Source organism: Gorilla gorilla, chromosome 7 (assembly GCF_029281585.2).
Source record: "Gorilla gorilla gorilla isolate KB3781 chromosome 7, NHGRI_mGorGor1-v2.1_pri, whole genome shotgun sequence".
In the NCBI taxonomy this organism is placed as follows: domain Eukaryota; kingdom Metazoa; phylum Chordata; class Mammalia; order Primates; family Hominidae; genus Gorilla; species Gorilla gorilla.
This window is the reverse complement of record NC_073231.2, coordinates 30,367,725-30,380,589: the sequence shown is the minus strand read 5'-3', so window position 1 is coordinate 30,380,589 and position 12,865 is coordinate 30,367,725. Positions and strand designations below refer to the sequence as shown.

The following is a 12,865-nucleotide window of genomic DNA, read 5'->3' as shown; positions in this document are numbered from 1 at the left end:
GGAGCTTCAAGATTTGACTGCCGTACTGGATTTCAGACTTGCATGGGGCCTGTAGTCCCTCTGTTTTCACTAATTTCTCTCCTTTGGAACAGCTGTACTTACCTAATGCCTGTACCCCCATTATATCTAGGAAGTAACTAACTTGCTTTTGATTTTACAGGCTGATATGGCTTGGCTGTGTCCCCACACAAATCTCTTGAATTGTATTTCCGTAATTCCCACATGTGGGAGGGACATGGTGGGAGATAGTTTGAATCATGGGAGCGGTTTTCCCGATACTGTTCTCAAGGTAGTGAAGAAGTTTCATGAGATCTGATGGTTTTATCCAGGGTTTCTGCTTCCGCATCTCCCTCATTTTCTCTTGTTGCCACCATGTAAGAAGTGCCTTTTGCCTCCTGCCATGATTCTGAGGCCTCCCCAGCCATGTGGAACTGTAAGTCCAATTAAACCTCTTTTTCTTCCCAGTCTTGGGTATGTCTTTATCAGCAGCATGAAAATGGACTAGTACACAGGCTTATAGGTGGAAGGGACTTGCCTTGTCTCAGATAAGGGGTTGGACTGTGGACTTTTGAGTTAATGCTAAAATGAGTTAAGACTTTGGGGGACTGTTGGGAAGGCATGATTAGTTTTGAAATGTGAGGACATGAGATTTGGGTGGGGCCATGGGTGGAATGATATGGTTTGGCTGTGTCCCCACCCAAATCTCATCCTGAATTATAACTCCCACAATTCCCACATGTCATGGGAGGAGCCCGATGGGAGGTGATTGAATTATGGGGGCAGGTCTTTCCTGTGCTTTTCTTGTGATAGTGAATGAGTCTCACGAGAACTGATGGTTTTAAAAATGGGAGTTGCCCTGCACAAGCTCTCTCTTTGCCTGCCACCATCCATGTAAGATGTGACTTGCTCCTCCTTGCCTTTTGCCATGATCATGAGGCCTCCGCAGCCTTGTGGAACTGTAACTCTGTTAAACCTCTTTTTCTTTCCAGTCTTGAGTGTGTCTTTATCAGCAGTGTGAAAGTGGACTAATATAGTATACTAATGCAGTATTCACTAGAATGGCTAAAATTTGAAAGTTTCACCACACTGAACATTGGCAGAGGATATGGAAGAACTGGAACTCTGTACTGCTGGTAGGAATGTAAAATGATGCAATTGTTTTGAAAACATTTGAAACATTAAACACATTCCTCTCATATGACCTAGACATTCCACTTGTAGGTATTTCCCCAAGAAAAAAGAAATCATATGTCTACACAAAGACTTGTACATGAATATTAATGTCATCTTTATTTGTAATTGCCTAAAGCTGGAAACAACAAGCAAATGTCCATCAGCAGGTAAGTGGATATGCTATGATACTCACATGATACTACACAGCAATAAAAAGGAATGAACTCCTGCTACATGAAGCAACATGGGTGAATCTCAAAATAATTATGCTGAGAAGACAGACAAAAAGACAGACAAAAAAATCATACATACTGTATGACTCCATCACTAAAAAAGTCCTAGAAAATGTAAACTAATTGGCCAGAAGGCAAATTAATGGTTACCTTGGGTCAGGGGCTGGTGCCAGAGAGAGATGGATGACAAAGAGACATAAGAAAGTTTTTGGGGATGATGAATATGTTGGTTATTTTGATTGTGGTGATATTCTTATAAATATATATATATGTCAAAATTCATCCAAGTACATGCTTTAAATATGTGCAGCTGATTGTATGTCAATTATACCTCACTAAAGCTAAAAAGGTAAATAAATAAGTGAACATAGTAACCTATATACTGTTTTTACACACTAGGAATAACCAGTTAGAACATATAAAGGAAAAAATGTCTTATTCACCATGCCTATACAACATACAAAACAATCTATAATAAATTTAATAAGCAGTGTGGTAGAGATTGTCTGGAAAACCTATGTAAGTCTTTGCGAAACCACCTTTGCAAAAACTATGGCGGTGAGAAGATGACTGATTCCATCTTGCTTCTGGCTGCACAGGCTGGCTGTCCCTGGTCATTCCTGGTTATAGGCCAAGCTAATCATGGGAGGAATTTAGTTTACAGTTTAACTTGAAGGCAATGATGATAACAGTCTCTCCCTAAAACTAACCCCCTCCTTGCTCAGGGACTGAAGCTGCCTTTATAAAACTAACGAAAGACCACAAGATTAGGATTATTGGGGAGCTGAATTCTGCTAAAATGTAGGCATAGTGTCTATAATCCCTTACTGCTAAGGAGTCATGTGGCTAGAGGTCACAAGATGTGTGACTTCCCAAAGTGCTCTTATAGGTAACATCAGTATTGTAGAACCTAAGATTGGTCTTTTGAGATGTTTTTCAGACTTTTGGTTTCTGGTAACCAACTGGCCCCACCTGGACCTGTGAATCATGACTCAACTGGTCCCAAGGCCTCCATCCAGAGGCAGAATCAGTGCACAGGGACTCTTTTCAGCCCCCCTATGATTTCATCCCCAGCCAGTTAGTGGCACTCATTCCCTAGCCCCCTGCCCACCAAATTATCCATAAATACCCTAGCCTCTGAGTTCTCTGGGAGGCTGATTTGAGTAATAATACAATTTCTGTCCTTCTACTTGGCTGGCTTTGCTTTAATTACACTTCTTCTGTACTGCAACACCACAGTCTTAGTGAATTGGTTTTGTCTGTTCAGTGGGAAAGAGGAACCCCTCAGGAGATTGCTTTTGTAACCATCTGAATCTTTGAAAATCTTCAGAAAAAAACAGATTTGAATGAACAAGAGACACAATATACTCATGAAGAGACTTAAATGGGTGTAGTGGATGCTGTGATGTGCTACTGAGATTCCCCACTTGGAACGAGACCAAGGCATCATTCCCTTTGCTGCTGAGAGTGTTGGCTGCCAATGGCTTATAGCTCGTTTGTTCTCCAGGAATCTCCCTCAATGAAAGCCACCTCTCTTAAGCTTAAGGCCTCTTCTTGCTGGGTAGTTCACCTCTAGTGAGACTGATCAATGAGGGGAAGGAAGTTTTTACAAGGGTCTGGTCCCCTTGCCTCAGTTTGGGGCAACTATGAAGTTCCATTTTAGCACTAGAACTCTATCTCCCTGGGATCAACTGCTTTGTTATGACTTCATTACAGTTCAACGCTTCCTCTGTCTAATCCCATCTCCTTCTTCCCACATATTAATCCCAAGGATTCTTCCTAATAAATCTACTTATACAAATCTCCTTCTGAGTAGGCTTCCCAGGGAAGTTGACCTACAACAAAGGATAAGGGTGTCAGTTATACCCAAGTAAAAGTACACGTTTAATGCAATTTCTTATCAGAATAACAGTGAAATAATTTTATTAAGTGAAAATAGCTAAGAAATTGAGGGTAGGGGAAGGATAAGAACAACAAAATTGTACTTGAAAGACCAGAAATTTAATTTTATTATAAAGCTATGATAATTTAAACAGCATATTAATGATACGATAATAGAAAAACAGTCAATGAAACAGAAGAGAAAATACCATATTCACTATAAATAACCTCCAAGAGGACATTATCTTTCTGGAATTTTCTCTCTACTCCCATGACTTTTTGAATCCTGTCTCTTCCCTAAGGATATCGATTCCTTGGAACTGTTTTATTTTAATTTTATTTTATTTTATTTTTTGAGACTGGGTCTCACTCTGACATTCAGGCTGGAGTGAAGTGGTGCAATCTCAGCTCACTGCAACCTCTGCCTCCCAGGCTCAAACGATTCTCCCACCTCAGCCTCCCAAGTAGCTGGAACTACAGGCTCATGCCACCATACCTGGCTAATTTTTCTATTTTTTGTAGAGACAGGATTTCACTGTATTGCCCAGGCTGGTCTCAAATCCCTGGGCTCAAGTAATCCTCTTACCTTGGCCTCCCAAAGTGCTAGAATTACAGGCATGAGTCACCACACCTGGCCTCCTTAGAACTATTTTTAATGGAAGCCACTCATTCTCTCATATGGACACTAGTGGTGGTGTTTGCATTCTCTCAACTCCCTAATAATTTTATTAGGACATTATTTTTACCTCCTCATACAAAATCACTTATTTTTTTAGGTTCCAGCCATTTTATTACTCCTCCTTTTACTTTTCTCATTAATATTCTACCAAAGTGAGCATTGTACTTCTACATTCATTGTGCACTTTAACACCTGGTTGAGTCTTTCTTCCCACCTTAGCATCTACTACCATCTTAAGTAAATTTAATATCTGCATGGGCAACACAACTAATACCCTAGCCTCTTAATGCTTTAACTCAATGGCAATGAACTCCAACTTTCTTCTCCCTGAAACCTACTCCCATGGTCATAGTAGCCCCTTCATCATGAGGAATGTCTCTGCTTCTAAAACCTTAAACTCCAACACATCCATGACCACAGTCTCCTCCCTTCCTCTTTCTCTACAACTTTTCTTCTTTTAAGTGTATACCAAAAAGTATCTGAGCAGGTATCAATCAATTTAGAGGTTTATTTTGTCAAGTTTGAGGACCATGGCCTGTGACATGGCCTCAGGAGGTCCCAAGAACATGTGCCCAAGGTTGTTGGGTTACAGCTTGGTTTTATACTTTTAAGTGAGACAGAAATTCCAATACAAGACACAAATCAATACTTGCAAGGTATATATTGGTTTGGGACATCTCAAAATGGAGGGGAATGGGGGCTTCCAGGTCATAGATGGATTCAAAGATTTCCTGATTGGCAAATGGGTGAAAGAGTTAAGCTTTGCATGAAAAGTTGAGTTCATCATAAAGAAATGCTTGTGTTTATTTATTTATGTATTTATTGAGATGGACTCTTGCTCTGTCACCCAGGCTGGAGTGCAGTGGCACGATCCTGGCTCATTGCAACCTCCACCACCTGGGTTCAAGCAGTTCTCATGCCTCAGCCTCCCAAGTAGCTGGGATTATAGGTATGTGCCACCACACCTGGCTAATTTTTGTATTTTTAGTAGAGATGGAGTTTCACCATGTTGGCCAGGCCAGTCTCGAACTCCTGGCCTCAAGTGATCCACCCACTTTCACATCCCAAAGTGCTGGGATTACAGGCGTGAGCCACTGTGCCTCGCCAGAAATGACTGAGTTTAGATTAGGGGGCTATGGAAGCCAAAGTTCTTGTCATGTACATGAAACATCCAGGTAGCAGGCTTCAGAGCGAATAAATGGTGAATGTTTATTATCAGACCCTAAAAAATCTTAGACTCTCTGGGAAAATTCCTATTAAGGGAAGGAGATTCTCTATGGAATGCAAATTTCCCTCACAAGAGACAGCTTTGTGGGGCCATTTCAGAATATGTCAAAGAAATATATTTTGAGGTAAAATACTTTGATTCCTTCAGGGCCTGTTATCTGTCATGTGTTGAACCTTGCAGTTAATTGGGGTCTCTCAAGCTCACCTGAAGTTTCTTTCTTTCCTTTTGAACTTGAACCCATGTGGTTTACAAAGGCCTGATCCCTGTCTTTTTGGGACAACTATGAAGTTTCATCCAAGCTTCAGAACTCCCCTTATCAGACAGGAATGATATAGCAGCATCACAGGGGAATAAAAACTCCAGATAGCAGTTTCACATGACTAGAGGCTATGGGCTTAAGACCCTGAAACACCTGTGTGGACCAAGCGGGCTAAGACCAACTGGACCCAACATGGTGCTGGATTCGACCTAGGTTTCACTTAGATCCTCATTATATGCTCATTAACATACTCAATTACACACCCACCAGTGCCAAGAGAGTTTTGGGAACATGCATATGTGGTGTAAAAATGCGTGGCATGGCACCATAGTTCCAAGAAATCTCCATCTTTTTCCAGGAATTTTCATGACTATTCCATACCTTGGTTAAAGAAACCCATAAAGGTAGCAGTCCCAAACTCCTTTATGTGCGACTCTCTCTTGAGTATGCCTGCACTCCCCTTTCTTGAGTATATACTTTTCACTTGCAATAAATTTCCATACTTTCACTATTTTCTGACTTATCTTTGACTTTCTTCTCATGATGGTGTCAAGATCCTGGACACTGGCTGGGGTTGAAGTCCCACCAGCGTTTGGGGACCTACCCTGGTATCACCTGGACTCATAGGCTCTCAATTCCTTCCAGCCCATGCTCCGCAATGCTGCCAGAGGAGCCTGTCTAAATGATGGCTTTCATCAAGTTATTCATCTCTTAAGGCATTTCCTTATCACCCTCATCATGAAGCCTAAACTCACTGGTCTGGCACACAAGGCCCGCCATGGTCAGACTCCAGACTTCCCCTCTGACTGCTCCTCTTCTCACTCCTTGTGTTCCCACCATGATGACGTGCATAATGATTTATGCCCTAATGAGTTGCATATCCTGCTGCCTCCACCTGGGAGACCTCCCCACACTCATCTCTTTGCAGACCCACTTCCCCAGCCAGCACTGATTACTCCTCCCTGAAAATCTCCATTGTCCCTCATACATACCTAAGGCACTCGACGCTCCATGTGGAAACTATTTCAGTGTTAGAGTCACCTACCAGACTGTTAACATGTCATGTTGGGAGTTGAGAGTGGCATCTTCGAAATTATATCACTGCACCTATCACACAGTATGTGACACAAAGCAGATATTAGACAAACAGCTTGGCTGAAAATAAGGAAGAATGCAAGGAAGAAGTCTTTGGGGTTGGATTCCAACAACCTGAATCCCAGTCCTAGCTCCATTACTTACCTGTTAAGTGACTGAAGGTGGTGATTTCTTAATCTTTCTTTTCGTTTTTTTTTTTTTTTTTTGAGATGGAGTTTCACTCTGTTGCCCAGGCTAGAGGGCAGTGGTACAATTTCAACTCACTGCAACCTCCAACTCCTGGGTTCAAGTGAGTCTCCTGCCTCAGCCTCTTGAGTAGCTGGGATTACATGCATGTGCCACAATGCCTGGCTAATTTTTTTTTCTATTTTTAGTAGAGACAGGGTTTCACTACATTGGCCAGGTTGATCTCAAACTCCTGTCCTCAAGGGATCCACCTACCTCGGCCTCCCAAAGTGCTGGGATTACAGGCATGAACCACCACACCTGACCAATCTTTCTGATACATATTTACTTCCACCTGGAAATAGATGTAGTAATAGCTACTCTACAGGGTGGCTTTAAGGAGAAAATGAGAGAACAATGTGAAATGCATAAGGCAGTTCCTGATATCCAATGAGTCCTCTGTAACTTTCAGGTTTCCTTCTTGTCTTTCTTTCCTCCTTACCTTTTGTCTTCTTCCCCATCATTTGCTGTTTTTCCTGTTGGTTCTCATCTCCTCCTCATGCCTTTGGAACAGTAACAGGAAGAAATACAACTGACTTTGAGCCTAACCATTACCAGCTTCAAAGTGTTCTAACTCCCAGCCCATGACTCAGCCAGGGCTCACCTCATTGTTGCTCCACCTTAATAAATAGTTGACCTTTTAGCTCATCTAACAAGGAAGGTTTGCTAGAAACAAACTAAATGTACTCATCTGGGTGTGTCCTGGAGTCTCCCTAATGAGGAACCTCCAAGAGTCTAAGCACTTCACTTAGCAAGCCTTGGGGGGAAAGAAGCTGTGGAATTTGTATAACCAAACCCAACTCCATCCTCAAAAATACACTCAACACTGATGTGGACATTGAAATCCAGATGCTACTTAACATCATTTAATTTGTACCAATGGAAAATAAAGGGAGCATCACATTACTCCAGTGATTCAGAAAAGAAAATGGGTTGGATACAGAGAAGTCACCAATTTGTAAATTTCAACCAGATCTAAGCTTATGCCAGAGTTTCCTGGATGCTTATTTTGCCTAAGAACATGATTTAAAGCATCGACCTGTAGATTATATCCTTACATGCAGACAATAATGACATTGAAGGCTTAACATGGAAGAAAGAAGAAGCAGGAAAGACGGTAACTAGAAGTGACCTAGAATAGTAAAGCATAAAAGAAATTTAAGGAAACAAAAGGGTAGAAGAGACTCATCAGTAATTATAGCAATTCCATAGGGAGTATAATCCAATTTCCATTTGACATACTAGAAAACTGAGGCTCAGAGAGATTATTAAATAACATATCCAGAGTCACACAGGGAGATATTAGTCACATCAAGTTTCCAAACCAGGTCTGTCCAAGTCCAAAGCCCATGTTATTTCTAATCTTTCAGGTAGTCTCAAAGAAAGCATAGTAAACACATCTAAAATGAATCCACCAGGTTGCCTAGGGTTTATTTAGCTTTATTCATCATCACCTGGCAGAGAAATATTTTAGAACATTCAAAACCATTAGGAGAAGACTCCCGTTTCCAGTCCAGCGTGTAAGGAGCTTGGAAGTCATCACTCTGTCCTAACAAGTAAAAAGCTGAACAAACTACAATTCAGCAACTCTTCTTGGGTCCATCAGAGGATTAAAGTCACAGGTCATATTGCTTGGAGAGACAGACAGGCAGGTACAGAGAACCACAGCTTACTCCAGGGGAAACCCATGAGCAGAAACTTCTGCAGAAACAAGTAGAGAAACCTGAAGTGTAAGTAACGAATTGCTGGAGACTCAGAGTGGACAAGTCGAGAGTAAAAAGCTTCAGGGAGGTGACCAGTCTTAGAGGGGAGCACTCCCACTTTTGTGAGTTTTAACTCCGGTGGCTCTAAGGTGTTCTCAGAGTGAAGATCAAAGGAAAAAAAAATCGCCTCATGCTTCCAGAAGGGGAAGAGAAAAGAAACCATGGTGAAATATGTCAGAGCACTCTGTTCTTCACAAGGTCTGCTCTCAGGAGAACCTCTTGCACCAGAGCCTAAGTGACCTGGGAAAGGGAAATACCCAACTCTAGCTCCCTCTAGCCATCCCATTCCTCCTAAGGGGGGAAAAGTGAGAAGCACACTTGAAGTGCACAGTCCAGAGGTACAAGCTTCCTAAAAGACTGAGACCTGTTCATGGGACCATAGAGTGCTTCCCCTCCCTCCACACCTTACCACCATACCACTAAAGATCGACTTACAGCAGGTTTTTTTTTTTTTTTTTTAACCCAGTATAGCATGTCCACTTTCAACAAAAAATTGCAAGGCACACGAAAAGGCAAAACAAAACAAAAAACAAACAAACAAACAACCCCCCCCCCCCCCCCCCACAGTTTGAGTATACAGAATGAGCATCAGAACCAGACTTAGGTACAACAAGGTTGGCATTATCTGACCAGCAATTTAAAATTACAATGATTAATACATTAAAAGTAGACAGTATATAAGCCACACCCTGGCTTGTAAAGCTCTTTGTGAGAAGGTAATAATTCTTTGCATGTCACATTTCAGCTTACAGCTAGGTAATACCAATATACATACACACTTCGGAAAAGTGAGCAAGAAAAGAAAATGTGGCTGGGTGTGGTGGCTCATGCCTGTAATCCCAGCACTTTGGGAGGCAGAGGCAGGAAGATTTCTTGAGCCCAGGAGTTCGAGTCCAGCCTGTGCAAAATAGTGAGATCCCTGTCTGTACAAAAAAAAATTTGTTTTAATTAGCTGGGCATCGTGGCACATGCCTGTAATCCCTGCTACAGGGGAGGCTGAGGTGGGAGGATCACTTGAGCCTGGGAGGTCAAGGCTGCAGTGAGCTGTGATTGTGCCAATGCACTCCAGCCTGGGTGACAAAGCAAAACCCTGTCTCAAGAAAAGAAAAAAGAAAGAAAGAAAAGGAAATGCACTGGGTGAGAGGCTGGCACAGGAGGTGGCAGAAGTAATTTGAAGGGATGCTATAGGGCATTGTGCCATAAGACTTTGAGTTTACCTGTGTATTACATAGACATATACCTTGATAGGGCTCCCACACAGACATTGATTGAGATACCTCTGGGCTCCATCTAAGGATGACCTGGCGTTGTGGGTTTGGTATCAGTAGCTGTAGTTTCCCTGCCAGGCTAATATGTGGCATGACTTGGGGCATTATTTCTGGAAGTTCAGCTTCAAATCTTTTTTTTTTTTTTTTCAGAATGTCCAAAATACTGTAAGCTACTTAAAATCCTCTAATAAATTTGTTTTCTTCCTAACAAATAATACTGGCCTTGCTGAGAACCAGATCCAAGACATTCTATATTTCTTAAAAGCTTATTTAGAAATTTAGAGGCAACTGTTAGGGAAACAATGGTTAAAAGAGTTCAGAGCGGCTGCTTCAGAGAAGCAGCAGTCGAGAATAAGGAAGGATGGATATAGTTGCAATTTTTGTTAAAAACCTGGTAGTACAGCTGGGTGTGGTGGCTCATACCTGTAATTCCAGCACTTTCGGACGCTGAGACAGGCAGATCACCTGAGGTCAGGAGCTCGAGACCAGCTTAGCCAACATGGCAAAACCCCATCTCTACAAAAAATACAAAAATTAGCCAGGCATGGTGGCACGCGCCTGTAATCCCAGCTACTTGGGAGGCTGAGGTAGGAGAATCGCTTGAACCTGGAAGGTGGAGGCTGCAGTAAGCCGAGATCACGCCACTGCACTCCAACCTGGGCAACAGAGTGAGACTCTGTCTCAAAGAAACAAAGCAAAATGAAAAACAAACAAACAAAAAAACCTGGTAGTACTAGATGACTTTTTATCCTATATATATATATATATTTAAAAAATATATTTTTCTAATAAAATAAAAAAAGGTTTATGGGAACCATTAAAAGAGCATCATTCACGTGAACAAACTCTCAGGCTAGTAAGTGCAGAGGAAGATGTTTGATAATGCAGTGCAGCAAGTGGTATAGAGTCCTGGCTTCTACATGTTGAAGAGGTCCTTTGAAGGTCCTGGTCCCTCAGTCCAATTAGGTTCTCCCTGAACTGGAATATGCTTCCATTCCATCCCACCCATCCAGAGCAACATCCAGCCCTCCTCATCTACCACAGAGCAGAACAGAGAGATGAGTCCGTGTCAACTCTGGCTGTATGGAGGCAAAGCAGGCAGTGACTGTGTTGTGAGAACTTTGCCATTAGGATTTAGAGCAACGACGCCAGGAAATGAAGGTAAAGGACAAAGGGGATGTTGTGTGGGCAATGCAAAACCAGGGGCACTGGACAGGGTCTGAGTGGGACTAAGCAGAGAGGGACCTTCCTCTGCCATGTTTGGCCAAGGTATTTCCCTGATGTTCCAGAGAGAAGGGATGGGAAGTTCACAATAAAATTAGACTGTGATTACTCTTTTTACAGCTGAGGAAACTGAAGCTTAAAAATGTTAAACAACCTGCCCAAACCAATCCAGTTGTTGAAGAGGAAAACAAACACACCTCAAATACTGCTGTCAGCATGGTCATTTGGAAACCAGCATGCCTATTGGGATTCAACAAGCATTTATTGAGCACCTACTAGGTGCTAGAGCCTTTGGTAAGTGTTTGTGCACATAGCCAAGAGGCATAAGAGCATTCATGTCCTGCAGCCTCAAAATCCTTCTCCTAGGCATCATCCAAAAAGCAATCTAGCAGACCAGAAAAACTATAGTCATGAAAAGGTTTCTACCAGCATTATCTATTTGGGAATAGTTGGAAACAACAGAAATAGCTAAGAGTAAATTAAGACTATCTTTTTTTTTTGAGACAGGGTCTCATTCTGTCACCCAGGCTGGAGTGCAGTGGTGAAATCATGGCTCATTGCAGACTTGACCTCCTGGACTCTGGACTCAAGTGATCCTCCCACCTTGGTCTCCTGAGTAGCTAGAAGTACAGGTACTTGCCACCATATCAGAATAATTTTTTTTTTTATAGAAACAAGGTTTTGCCATGTTGTCCAGGTTGGTCTTGAACTCCTGGACCCAAGTGTTCCACCTGCCTTGGCCTCCCAAATTGCTGGGATTACAGGTGTGAGTCACTGCACCTGGCCAAGGCTCAAGGTTTTAAAGGCATTTTCTATGGCCATAACACCTATTTTTATAAAAGTTATGTAGAAAAATAAGAAGAATCTAATGCACTGCTAACCTTAAATATAAAACAATTATATTGCTCTATGATAACTGTAGAAAAATGTATATACAGATACTCCTCAAGGTCCAATGGGTTACACCCCAACAAATCCATTGTAAGTTGAAAATATGATAAGTTGAAAATACATTTAACACACCTACCTTCCAAACATCATAGTTTAGCCTACTGTATTAGTCAGGGTTCTCTAGAGGAACAGAACTAATAGGAGATATATATATATATATATATATGAGTTTATTAAAGAGTATTAATTCACTTGATTGCAAGGTCTCTCAATAGGCCATCTGCAAACTGAGGAGAAAGAAAGCCAGTCCGAGGCCCAAAACTGAGGAACTTGGAGTCCAGTGTTCGAGGGCAGGAAGCATCTGGTGTGGGAGAAACATGTAGGCTGGGAGGCTAGGCACGTGTAGTCTTTCCACGTTTTTCTGCCTGTTTCATATTCTGGCCATTCTGGCAGCTGATTAGGTGGTGTCCACCCAGATGAAGGGTGGGTCTGTCTTTCCCAGACCACTGACTCAAATGTTATTCTCCTTTGGCAAGACCCTCACAGACACACGCAGGATCAGTACTTTGCATCCTTCCATCCAATCAAGTTGACACTCAGTATTAACCATCACATATACCATTGCAGATTTAATTTGCATTTCCTTAATGACCAGGGATGCTGCGCATCTTTTCATCCTTCTGGCATTTAATATCATTCTACAACATTACGACTGAAGACACACAGTGTTTCATTTTAGAGGCATCACAATTTAGTTAGCCAATTCTTTAGAACAGGACTTTTTGGCTGCTTATGATTTCTCTTTGGTTATTATAAATTTTGTTGAGATAACTATTTGTATAATTAAATCTTGGAGTTACGTCATTGACCATTTAGACTAAAATTCCTAGATTTCCAATCTGCCTTCTTGTTTCAGCTCTCATACTGTGTGCTTATTGTATTTAGT

General features: G+C 41.8%; 1 long non-coding RNA gene across 1 annotated transcript; it reads left to right on the top strand.

Annotated features, from left to right (window-relative positions):
• The first annotated feature begins 1,227 nt into the window (after positions 1 to 1,227).
• Positions 1,228 to 11,270, top strand: LOC129524044 (uncharacterized). The gene is made up of 3 exons (XR_008667691.2): positions 1,228 to 1,340; positions 10,818 to 10,965; positions 11,149 to 11,270. It is a non-coding gene; the product is annotated as an uncharacterized lncRNA (long non-coding RNA).
• Positions 11,271 to 12,865: the final 1,595 nt, after the last annotated feature.